The sequence below is a fragment of the Apis dorsata genome, unplaced genomic scaffold (genome assembly GCF_000469605.1).
Source record: "Apis dorsata unplaced genomic scaffold, Apis dorsata 1.3 scaffold_935, whole genome shotgun sequence".
Classification (NCBI taxonomy): Eukaryota; Metazoa; Arthropoda; class Insecta; order Hymenoptera; family Apidae; genus Apis; species Apis dorsata.
The window spans coordinates 11970-26288 of NW_006264045.1; the positions used below are offsets into that span (position 1 = coordinate 11970).

General features: G+C 19.1%; 1 protein-coding gene across 1 annotated transcript in view; it reads left to right on the top strand.

Annotated features, from left to right (window-relative positions):
- Window positions 1–12509: 12509 nt before the first annotated feature.
- The window catches only part of LOC102675383 (organic cation transporter protein-like), a 22743-nt gene continuing 20933 nt past the window's right edge, over window positions 12510–14319 (top strand). The window contains exon 1 of the mRNA XM_031514235.1: window positions 12510–12945. The gene's annotated coding sequence lies outside the window, so the exon portion shown is untranslated. The remainder of the gene's footprint in view (window positions 12946–14319) is intronic.

Sequence of the window (14319 nt, forward strand, 5' to 3'; positions counted from 1 at the left end):
TTATATTATATTATATTATATTTATATTAAGATTATATATTAAGATTATATATTAAGATTATATAAGATTATAAATAGTTATAAAATAAAATGTTTATTATATTTAGAGAATGGAACGAATCTATATTATGTATTTATAAAAATATAAAGATATTATTAAAATATAAATATAAGATAAATTATATATATTAAACAAAATTATAATTTATTTCAATAATATGATCTTTTATGATGTATAAATACTTTTAAAAAAAAATTTATAAAGAAATTTTTATATTTCTTCAGTATAGCATATATGAGATATCATTAAAGTTATCATTGCATAAATATAATTGGTACTACTCGCTTATATTCGCTTATTATGTAGTGTCTACTGATAATAATCACTATCATTTTTCCTCTAATCTTTTAATCAGGAACTTGAAATCATGCAAAATATATGTATTAGTACTTGATTTGCGTCACGAGAGAAGGGTGAATGACGCGATGCTGAAATTTCTCAACCACTGGGAAAGTGGTATAACTGCATTGTATGCTTGATTTTAATATGATAATTCAAAATCTGATGATAATTCAGAATCTTACTAAAATTGATTTTAATTCTGCAAAAACATTTTAATGTTGTTCTTTTTTCATCATGTTTTAAGTATTATTTCTTTCTTCTTTATTTTCTCTTTGATATTAGATTTAAATATATTATATTTAAATATATACATTTAAATATTGATCTTCTTCGAAATGATTTTTCATTTCATTCGAAAAAAAAACTTTTCTTCTTAATTTTATAATTTTTATATATTGATCTTTATTCTTTTATTCTTTTAATTTCGAAAATGTTAAATAATATTCCAAAATTATTTATTTTTCATGTTTTATTTATACAAAGTTTTTTAATTATTAAAAAAATGAATTAATACAAAAGAATTTATATCTATATATTTATTTTAATAATTATTTTAATAATTAAATAGTTAAATAAATTTTAATTATTAAAAAATATTTAATTAATAAAAAACATGATCAATTTTTTTTATTTATAAATTTCAAATGTCAAAAATTATTGATATTATTTTTCATTGAATTTAATTCGAAAAAAATATATTTACATAAGTGATTTATTAATTCATTAATGATATATTTACTTCTACACAACTTGAACATTATATTTCTCAGAAGTCAAATTTTCCTTATATTAATAGAAAATCTCTTATAACTCGTTTATAGAAATATAATTTATACTTATGCTTGTTTTTCTTTATATTTCACAATGTATGTTTAAACATCACAATCCAAAAAAATATATATCCACAAAAGTGTAATAATCATAATGTCTGTAATTTCATATATCGAAAGATGTTTCAGGAGTTAAAATTTGTCCAATAACATTTAAATATAATCCTTTTATGTTTATGTAACATAAAATAAAAATATAAATAATAAATATTTTTTTTTCTTTTTAAATTTAAATACATTATATCTATATATTCATTTAAAAAACATTATATAATTTTTATCATAAATAATAGATTCATTATAAATAAATATAATATTGATTTTAAGATTTATACAAAATTTATGTAAGATTATATATATAAAATTTATAGTAAATAAAAAATATTTAATCCTATAATAAAAAAATTGATTTGGATTGAAATTTTCTTTGTGTTATTTTATATTAATATATGAACTTATAATGTAAATTAATATGTATATATTATATATCAAAGAAATGAGAAAAATTTTACAATTAATTATTTTATAATGTTTGTAATTAAAAATTCATTCAGTTACAAATGTATTTTATTCAAAAAATAAATATATAAAAACCACATAAAATCTAATTTATTTAGAGTTTTCTAATATTTATATAATATCAATAGAAAAATAGAACAAGTCTATAATATTTATATTTAGATATATATATAAACGAAAGATAATAAATATAAATGTTAACTTTATTCAAACTTCTCAAACTTTTTTCTAAATTATGTTTATTGTTAAATTTTTCGGAAGTATAAAAATTTTTTTATTAAAATATAATTTTATGATTTTCTTATATTCAATATTCTTATATTATACCTATCTCTGAATAATATTTACATGTCATAATGAGAATAAATGACAATTATTATATTATATTAATAATTTGTAATTTGCATAAATAAATTTTCCACGATGTTGCAAAATCGACTTATTCTTAATAAGATAGATTTTTAATAAGATTCACTTTAAGAATTTTTTAAATATAAAATAATAATATTGACAGAAATTTCTTACAAATTTAATATATTGATTGTTTTAATGATGACATTTAATCATGTCATTACTTTTAAATTATATTATATTTTTTAATTTAATTAATAATTCAATTACATAATATTAATATAATAATATTATTATAATAATATTCATATATAATGTATTTAATTTATATTAATTTTTATTATATAATATATAAAAAATATAATATATAATAATTTAAATATAATTTATTATATATAAGTTTTAATTGTTATACATTGTATTTGCATTGATAATATATTATTAGATTTTGTTATAAAATGAAAGTACATAAAATTAACATTATAAGTTTTAAATATTATTTACGTGTAATTTAAATAATTTTTTGACAATTAGTTAAAAAAGTATTAACAGCTATTAATAAACTTTTTATAATATAATAATATTTTTAAAATTGTATTTAATGATTTGAGCTTTTTGAAAACTTTGAAGGATTAATTTAATAGACGATGTGTAAAAAAATTTAATTTCTGAAAAATTACAATTTGTCAAAATCAGAAAAAAATAATTCTTAATTTTTCTATCTGAACCTTTCATAAAAATTTAAAAACTATTTTGTGGATTTATATTATATGTATATATGTTAAAAATTTCATCGAAATCAATTAATTGCTATAAGTTATAAATATGAATAAAAATAGTTAAAATACTTAATGAATTTTGAAATGAATTTTTCGATTTAAAAATTTTTACATCTACTTTTCTTGTTTTTGCATCAATCTAATTTTTAACTAAAAATTTGTATCTAAAAATTGAAAACTTATAAAAAAGGTTAAAAAAAATGTCCTTCATTATTTTCTATTTTAACAAATTACAATTTTTTTCAGAATTTTTTTACACGTTATCTAATAGTAAACTAAATTCGTCTAACTTCTCAAAAAGCTTAGGCTATTAAGTATAGTTAAGTTATTAAGTATAATTTTTAAAAAATTATCGTTTTTAAAATATTTTAAAAAATTATAATTATAACATATTTTAAGTTATGGTATGTCAATGCTTTTTTGTCCGACTATATATATTCGTGATTTAAAATGATTCACCAACTCATATTAAATAAGTTGTAAACTTTTATTTTTATTGAATAATAATTCATAACACATGGTCAATGATATGGAAAAACAATTTTTCTTTTTTTTTAGATAATTTTTATTTTGTACAATTACGTCAATGATAGCTATACAAGTATTATATACAAAACTATCATGTACATTGAACGAAAACTTGACAATTGTTATTCTTATGAAATATTAACACCTAAATTCACCAATTAAATTTCTAAATGAAAAGATTTGCCTTTATTGAACGCAAGTGTTTTAAAAAAAGGTCATTCAAATTGAACTCCATATAGATCTTATCTTTTCATTCATTTGAAACACCATGATGAATCATTTTAAATAAAAATTCTGACATAACTTGAAATTAATATGGACTTTGAAACATTGATAATAATACAAAGTTTAAGAAAATTTCTTGAGAATGAAATGAAAAATAAATAAGAATAATAATAGTATATTATAATAATAATAACAACAAAGATATTATTTTCTCTGGTTTTCAATTATCGAATTTTGTTCAAAAATGTTTTATATTAATTTTCTTTAAATAATAAATCTTTAGAATTTTGAATCTTGTTTCATCTTCAAAATTCAAAAGTTGATAATAAAAGCGATAATACGGATTATTATAATGCATAATAAATAGCAATAATCTATAAAAAATTTTAATAAATTGTTTATTACAACATTTATTATAATAAAATTTTTATTATAATATTTTATAATAAAATTTATTCTCTTTCGTATCTTGCCATATAATATTTTATATTAATTATTTATAATGTTATATTAATTATTTATAATGTCAAAAATTTATTTTTATTCAACAATAATTTATAATAATTATGAAATTTTTAAAAGATTAAGTTAAAATAAAGTTCTATAATTATTATAGATTATAGAATTCTATAATAATTATAATTTCAAAATATTGTATTTTTATATATAATAAAATGTTTAAAAGTAAAATATTATAGAAACATAATAGAAATATGTACGCAATATAACAAAAAACGAAAAGAAAAAAAAAATTTTTGATCATATTACAAAAAATTAAACGAAAAAGAATTCACGTTTACAAGAGATATCGTCTTACCTAGAAGAAATTTTACCTGATTTTTTTCTCACATCCATCGCATCATATGTTATCTAGTCCCATCCTCTTGTCTCTCTTCCATCTTCATTCGTTCTTTCATGAACCGGTTTCAAACTCGTCTTCGTTGCTTCTGGTAATCACTTGACCGACCTTCTCCGGTTATTCGTTGCTATTCGCAAGTTGCTCTTCGATCCACTGGGAATCACAAGCTTCCTCTAGGCGTCCATTACTTTCAAGGTCATCAGCTTCTCGAATAAAAGCAGAAGTGACAATAGAAATCGTTCCAGCTTTACAATCATAGATGATATAAAATGAAATTCTAATTATAGAATTAAAAAAAAGCGAATTTTTTAATATTAAATTTCAGGACAGGAATTTGAAATTTATTGGAATATAAAATAACTTTCATACTTATAATAAGTAGTTTCATGAAAATTTTAATTAAATCAAAAGATTTATATAATTTATAATTCATTCATATATGTAAATTTATTTCGAAATATTACGAATTATTGTGAAAAATAGAGAAATAGTTTCAAATTAAATTTTTATTTAATTATTTAATTTTTTTGATTTTTATTTCATTCTTTTAATTTTCTTTAGTTTTCTGTTTCTAGGTTTATTTAACAAGTTATGTTCTTTTATCTCATTTTTATTTCTATTTCTGACATTTATTTTTAATTTTATCTTCATTATTTTTCTTTATCTTCTATTTTTAACATGAATATATATTCAACAAAGACTTCTATTGTTCTTCTATTAGAAATAAAAGCACAATACTTTATGTCATGAAACTATAATAAGAAATAATAAAACAAATTTAGATATGAATCTTTATATAAGGAATCATTTTTTCCACAATCTTTTGATTATCTAATTAAAAAAAATGTAATAAAATACAATTTAAAAATATGAAATAGAAACACATATTATTGATTTCTTTTGTATTGCATTAATTCGTGGGAATATTTCTTATACTTCCTTCCGTTTTATTTCTTTTATTCATAAATTAATTTGTTCATTCGAAGATTGCCATCTTTGAAAAAAAAAATCTTTGAAAAAAAATCGATTCAACATTATAAAACATTATTTTACATTTTTTCGTAGACATGTGTTATTATAAGTTTCTTGTAAGCTTTATTAAAGCTGGCATTTAAGCTATCACCGCGTATTAGACTGTCACCTATTTAAATGATCTCACTGATTTAAATTTTGTAACTTTACATGTTATAAAATTTGTTATTTGCTTCATTATACATAACATTATACATTATCATATATTTATTTATAATAATATTTCATTAATCAATTATTTCAAATTTTTTATGTTAGTATATAATTTATATAATATATGTGTATATGTATATATGTTAAGAATAAAAAAAACATTATCTATTAAATATAAGTCGTATGCAAGTTTAAATTATAAAAAAATAATTAGTAATTTTACACAAAACAAAATTAGAAAAATACTTGAAATAAATGAATTTTGAAACAATAACATAAATAAGTACATATAAGATACAAATTCTGTTTGTTTGTTTTACTACTCAATCATTGAATCATTATTGTTATCATTTGAAAAAATTTCTCAATGATATTTGAATAGGAATAAAGGATATCACAATTTTTAAAGATCACAGTGTTTATTCGTATTTATTGAATCTATTCACAAATTTTAATGAAAGAAAAATGTAATCAGTTATATTATATACATATAAGGAGCAATTTTTTTATTGTAATTTCATTATGATAACAACTATATGATACTATTTTTGATACAATATTACATGATCATTACACATAAGAGACTAGTTAATGCATTACTATAATACAATTAGTAGTAACATAAGTGATATTATAATACAATGAATATTTTTTGAGAATTAATTCTAGAAATTAGCATACAAAAATGAAGTTTATTTATTACGTTATAAGCATTTTGCGTTAAATGAAGCAAAATAGAATTAATTATTTCTCTCATATTGCGCATTCTGTGTTCGTCTTGCTTTATTTAAATTAAATTATAAACTTAAATTACTTAAATAATTTATAACTTATTAATATTCTATTTAATAAATAAGTTTCAGTGTAAGTTTTTAATTAATAATTAATTCATTTTTGTATATCAAGTTTTGTATTTACTTTAATTAATTTCTTTAGAATCAATCTCATCATTTTCAAAAATATCCCACGAATATATTAATTGTATATCATAATGTAATAATAATATTTTATATATAATTTATAGTTTATCATTAACATCATAAATAATTTGTATTACTAATAATAAATATTAAAAAATTAATATTAATTAATTAAATAAAATAAATTAATATTAAATTTTAAAACTATCAATTTTTTAAATTTGCTATGTATCAAGCTATAATCAGCATTAAATAAATTTATAGAAATAATATTAAAAAATAAATTTATGGAATAATAAATAAATTTTTAATATTCAATGAAAAAAAAGAGAGGGCAGATGGAAAATGTAAAAAATATTGAAAACAATAAAAATCATAATATACAAATTTTATTATCATCTTATATCTGTCTGATATATATCTTTGAAATTAATATCTTTGAAATTAATACTCCAATTCTTGGAATATAATGGATATAATAAATGGAACAATTTCTATGATCTCTGTATCTACACATGAAAATATTATATTTATTGAAATGATAAAAATAATTTGTGATAAACGGAGCATTATTTACAACGAAAGAATTAAGAAATGCAAATGTTTTCGTCTCTCTGCGTGAACGGAAAGAAACATGATAACGATATTAATATTGATTTATTTCTGTTCAAAATGCAAACAAATCTTTGCAAATATTGCATTATCATTTACAACATTTGTTGCAATTTTTTAATTTTATCATTCAATCATTACTCAAGTATTTTTCCATAATCTTGGCATTTATTGTATTAATTCGAAGATTTTTTACTTTATCAGTTATTCTCTAATTTTTAAACTAACTTTGATATTTCCTCCATTATCATTAAAGATCAGAATATAAAAATACAAATTATTCTTTTAAAATAGAATTATACATATATTGCTTTAAAAAAATAAATAATGATTTCTTTAAAAAATTAAATATCATCTTATTTTTTTAAAATATCTCTTTTTTAAAGTAATAAATTTTTTTGTTAATGATGTAATGATATTTCTTCTATTATCTATTTTGTTAATTCTTTTTTTTTCCTTTTCTTTCTTTATTTATTTATTAAAAATTAATATTTCGAGCTTCATTAATTTAGATATAAATAAAATATTTAAAATTGTTTAAATAATTTATTATGATATTATAATTATAATTTATTATATAACCAATTAATTTTTAAAAAAACTGCATAAAAGAACATATAATAAGCAAACAATAAAATTTAAAATCCAATAGAAATTATAGAAAATATATCAATAATCGATATAAGAAATAAGTATTGTAACAATATGTTTCAACAAATTTATTGCAACATAGAATTTGCGATCTTGAATACGAATACCAATAATCATTTCATCTATCAAATAATTAAAAGAACATTATTGCTTTCCGTGAAAATTATGATACATATTTTCAAAATATTTTTATACAACTCTAGAAAAACAAATTACCGCTGAATAAAAATGTCATATTTATTATTTTAATTAATTATTCCTTTGAAATTAAAAAATGGAATGAAAAAATCAAAAGAATTAATCCAAATAAACAATTAATAAAAAAAAAATATTTCTTATTAGAAGAAATTTTTCTTAATAAAAAAGAAATATTTCTTTTTTATTAATTGTTTATTTGGATTAATTCTTTTGGTTTTTTCATTCCATTTTTTAATTTCAAAGGAATAATTAATTAAAATAATAAATATGACATTAGAAGAAATTTTTCTTCTATGCGTAAATTTATAATATAAGAAATAAATAAAAAATAAAACTTATTTATTCATAATCAATAATGTCTCAAAAATATCGCAAAAATAAACTTAGAAAACATAGCGATACAAATAATATTTCTTGACTTAAAAATGACTTTAAAAAATCTTAAAAATAAAATATCAAGTAACTTCAAATTTATAAAAAATCATAGTTTTATCTCATATATTAATCACATAATTTCCGATTCAAACTATTTCCAAAAATATTTTTTCTTATATTAATCAGAATATGTTTAGAAAATCGATGAAACAACTTCATTTAAAAATTCATTATGAAATCTTTATTCTGTAATAAATCATAATTAACATTGTATCTATAATCTACCATTTCTATCGAGGATAAATTTCTTCTTTGATAGAATTTTTTATTAAAACATGCGAAACTTTGAATTTTAGAAATAAATCAATAAATTTTTATCTTTGTTTATAAATTCATTATAAAATCTCTTATTTATAAAATATAATTAATATCTCGTTCGCTAATTCTATCAAGAAACGATTTGAATAGTCGACTTTTTTGATTAAATTTTCTCAATGAGAAATTCTTGACTTTTTGAATAAGAAATTCTGTATTAAAATTCGCAAAAAATTCGAGACACGTATCGCATTGTTCCGTTATATAAGAATAATCAGCGTGGACAAAGCGATCTTGCGTATACAGATGGTAATTCTCTTTCCTTCAAGGGTATCAAGTTTCTGAAGTATATGTGTTTTGTTAGAAGAGTTCTCGCGTCTCCGTATCCGGAGTTTTGCGATTCCATTACTCAGCACGAGTTCGCTTCGGGCGATCAACGGGGTTGCTTTGTTTCGAAAATCGGAAATATTAAACTATTTTTTTTTTTTAATAATCAAAATAATTAAAAATGATTTATACAATGTCATATTTTTTTTTGACACAATTAATTTTGCGAATAAAACTATTTTTAATTTTATCGTAATAAAATTTATTACATAAAATAATGAAATTTAAATAAAAATTATCAAAATTTTTGTACAATGTACAAAATTAAGCAATTTATTTTTATTATATATATCATTAGATTTTTATATTTTATGTATTTTTGTTTTCTTAAAATATTATAATTTATTAAAAATAAACAATTAAATAAAAAATAGTTCATTTATCATTAGAAAAAAATGAAAATTTATAATTATTTTAAATTATAATAAATTATAATTGCTAAAAAAATAATTTATGTTTATTATATTTTTTTTTATAAGTTTCCTCTTTTTTATAAGTTTCCTCTAATTTTCAAATATTTAAAAAAAGAAATTTAACTTAAATTATTTTTGTAACTATTTATAAAGCAAAATTAATTAAATTTTATATATTTATTAATTCATTATTCACAATTATTCGTCATTTATATATTTATTTTTACATTTATTAATAAGTTATTAAGAGATATTATGTGATATTATATCTTATTATATTTAATGTTTACATAAGCTTAAGATAGATACGATGATATTTGTATGAACTAGATATACATATAATAAAAGAATAAGAAGACAGAATCTGTTTATATTCGTTATATAAGATATAGAAAAATAAAAACAGATAAAATTTGAATCTTATCTTCACTTATTTTATTACTATTATGAAATATTGGCGAACATTTATCAAATGAAAAAATATAATAATAAAATAGAATATCATTGATTTTCCTTTACTCGAAAGAAATGTAAGAAAAAAATAAATAAATAAAAAGAACAAAAAGAAATTGTGTAATAGAAAAAAAGAAAAAAAAGAATTGTATAAGCCAAAGATAAGTAAATTATATGATTTTCAAACAATAAAATTGCCAATTGGATGATTACAGCGATTGAGAGTTCCGCATAGATTAAAACAGCTTAAATGTGATTCGCATGTGACAGATAAATTTCTCAATTAGCTTTGTAAAATTAACCGAATAATATGAAATATGTATCACTTATCTAGTTAATTTAGTTTAAATTAATTAGTTTAAATTAAAAATTCAGATAAATTTTTTAAATTAACTTTGATAAAATTAATTATAAACTAAACGACATCAAGATTTTAATGATTATTAAATTTAATAAATATATAAATATTATATTGATAAATATTAATTAGATCTTCTCATTTCTTTTATTATTCTTTGTTATATTAATAAATATTTATTTTACTACCGATCAATTTAATATCAGTAATAATTCAATCATTCGATTCCACTAGAAATCAAAGTCATTCCTTCATTGTTGTTAATAATGAGACAATTATTTTAAATTGTTTCATATCTAAAACCATTATTCTTAACTTCTAAAACTGTTCAAGAAACGATCAGTCACTCGATTCCTGAATTAACTCACAATCAACTTCAACTTAACAATCAACACTTGGTTTATGATCTTCAACGGTAATCTATTATATATTTAGCATGATGAGTTCAATTGCAGGATTTCTATCTTTTTAAAACCTCAATTTTTTTTTTTTTTTGTAGTTCTTAAGGAAATTACTTATTTTTATTAAAGATGATTCATATGATGGCACATAATATAATAAAGTTATTATCTTACATCAAATAGATTAAATAATAAGTCAAGATTTTGCAATTTTTTACAAAAAATTTTCAAATTTTTTAATCAATACTATAAAAAATTAAGATATAAAATAAAGAATTTTGATTTGACAAAAAGACTAAATTATTTTTTTCAAATAAAAATAATTCCAAAAAAGATTTTATAAAAATTCTAAAAAGAGAATTCTTTAAAATTCTAAAATTTTAAAAACATTTTAGAAAAACTTTAGAAAAACTCTATCGAACAAAGTTATCTTCAAAACTTAGCTCTAAAATTTTTTAAAGCATTATTTTCGAAATTTGTTTTTCAGCTAAAGCTGAAAAAGTCAATTAAACTAAATAAATAATAATTCTGTAAGCAAAATTTTTAAATATTATTTTATTTAATTTTTAAATCATAAGAAAATATTAAATATTTTTAGAATCGAATTCAATATAGATAAAATATTTCTTTTCCTCTTAATGCAAAAAAAAAAAAAAACAATAAGTATCGAAGATGTATTTTTTTGTACCTATTTCTTAGTCATTGAATAGACTGCGTTTTTTATATGGTATATTACATACCATATAATTTTAATATGTCATAATAATGTTAAAGTTACTACTGAGATTCTTAGAATAAAAAATTAGAATAAATTTTTAAAATAGATAAATAGAAATAAATATTTTTATTTCTTCGAATAATATAAATAAGTACTTTGAGATTTTTACAGATAAACTTTTCTTTAAAATAATAACTATATATATATAATATATATATATAATAATATATAAAAAAAATAATATTTCAGATATATATTTTAATAATTCATACAATTACTATTTTGAAACAAATATAGATATTATTTTAATATAAATAAATAGTATTTTATGTAAAAATATTAAAATACTAATATTTTAAAGTACTATTATAATGAAATATTATACTCATGACAAAATATTATCTATATCAATTTCAAAATAATAATTATATAAATTAACATAAAATATATATTATTTTATTATAAATATAGTTAATACATTTTAAACAAAAGTTTATTTAGAAAATTTCATATTAATCAAAGAAGTAAAACCATTTACTTCTATTTATCCTATTTACTTCTACCTCTTTACTTCTATTTATCTCAAATTTAAAAAATTTATTTTTCTCCGACAATGACCGAATCTATCGTACATGAAATTTAATATTCATGCAACGAATTAATCTCATGACAAATCATAAACGCACTGTTTTCTATGTACACTCTAAGTACCTATGTAGTATTATTATATACGTCTCGCATCGTGTCTCACTTTCGTGTCGTGCAAACGTGTCAATTATATATGTACAATGACGAGAGAAAAAAGAAGAAAAAAAACGACAGCAACGAGTCATGAGAAAATCCAGCAAGTCGAACATCATGAAACGGTGAAACAGAAGTAACTGTTGAAATCGCAAAATTCCCCGTCTACGAGTTCTCCAGTGACGTATGCACTCGTGTATACTCTCCGCAGACAATCGACGGGCCCGTTGGCATCGTCCAATAGCCATGCATACACACAACACGGTTGGTGGGGCTTCGGCTTTCGTCTGCACGCGGTATAAAGCCCCACTAATTGTACATGAGAAGAACAGTCCGTGCGTGCCCCTTTTTAAATGACGATGTAGCGCAGCGCCCGAAAAATCGGGGATCTCGTGCACTCGTAAGATCACTGTCACGATCGAAATCGAGCACGTGTGTCCTAGTTTTATTGGATCACGGGAGTCGTTGCGATCCGCGGTTATTTGTTTAATTTTTTTTTCTTTTTATTTATTATTTTAGTGTGAAAAAGTAAAAAGTCGTGAAATTCGTTCGAAATTGATTCCATCAAATCGAACGGAAAGAGAGACAAAGTGAGAAAGCTTGATTTTTGTGTTCCAATTTGGAGATTTCTTTTCAAGAAGGATAGAAGATCTATGATACCGAATAAAGTTTCATGTTTTACAAAGTCAGAAGAAATAAAGTTTCGAGTTGGATCGTAAACAAGGTAAATAGTTTATATAGTGGTATCGATGCCTCTGTGCATTGTAATTCTGGTACATTTGGAATAAATGATACATTTACGAGAAGAAGTAATTTCCTTTTTTGTTGATATTTTTTTTATATTTATTAGAAAAAAATGATTTTTTTCTTTAACTAAAATAATATTTAGGATGAATTTCACATATTATAAATATCGAAACGAAATGTCTATAAAGACAAACTCGTTAAAAGAAGGAAAACAAACAAAGAATTTGCTTCTTTCTTTGTAAGAAGTTGTATTCCATTTATTTCTCTTTTTTTCTTTAAACTCTCTATGACAAATATTTAATTAAAATCTCAATGTCAATAAAAAGAATAATGAAAAAAAAAGTTCATTAAAACTCGATGCTAATATGAAATCGCATTAATAAAGAGTCTATTATTCTAGCAGATTAAATGTTAAAAATTAAACTTCATTTGAATTAATCAAGTAATTTGATCCCAATTTTATATTCATAATATATATCTGTCTAAATTACTTGATCTTATTTGAATTCAAACAAATTTGAACTAAAGAATTTAAAATATTTAAAATAGTGTCGAAACAATCTTACATGGAATATCTATAATAAAGATAAAAAAGTAAATGAATTGATAAAAATTTGCTAAAAAAACAACTTGATTTCTAGGACTATTGGAAACATTGATTATAGAAGATAAAGGATAAAAAAAATCGCTTCAAAATAATCGCCTCTTTTAGAAAATTTGATAATTTTATATGTTTAATATGAAGTTAAGAAAAAATTGATTTCCTTTAAAAAATTATTATTGATAAATATAAAACTGGAATTAATATTACATTATATTTAATAACAATTATTTCTTTCAAATTGAAAAAATAAAATAATGAAAAGAATATCAATATCAAATTTGAACTTGAAAAATATTTAATTTAAAAAATAATAAAAATTTATATTAAATTTCATATTTAAATTAATCATTCAAACGATTTGAATTCGAGAAATTTTTTTACGAGTACGAATTTATTATTTCATTTAATTTTAATTTTTTTTCATTTTTTATTAACTAAAAAAAAATATTAGTAGTTTTTCTTAATTAAAATCAACATAATAAATTATGTTTAATTATAAGTTTTCATCAGTAATATTATTATTAATATAATTATTTTTATTATATTTAAATATTCATTATTATTAATATCCTAATGTAATACAAATTATACAAAATGTAATATAAAAATATATATTTACAAAATATGAAAATAAAATTTTAGTATTAATATGTTTAATTTTATAATAATATTATTTATTATTTATTATTTAATAAAATTAATAATTAAAAATAAAATTAATTTTAAATTATTTCTTAAACAAATTAA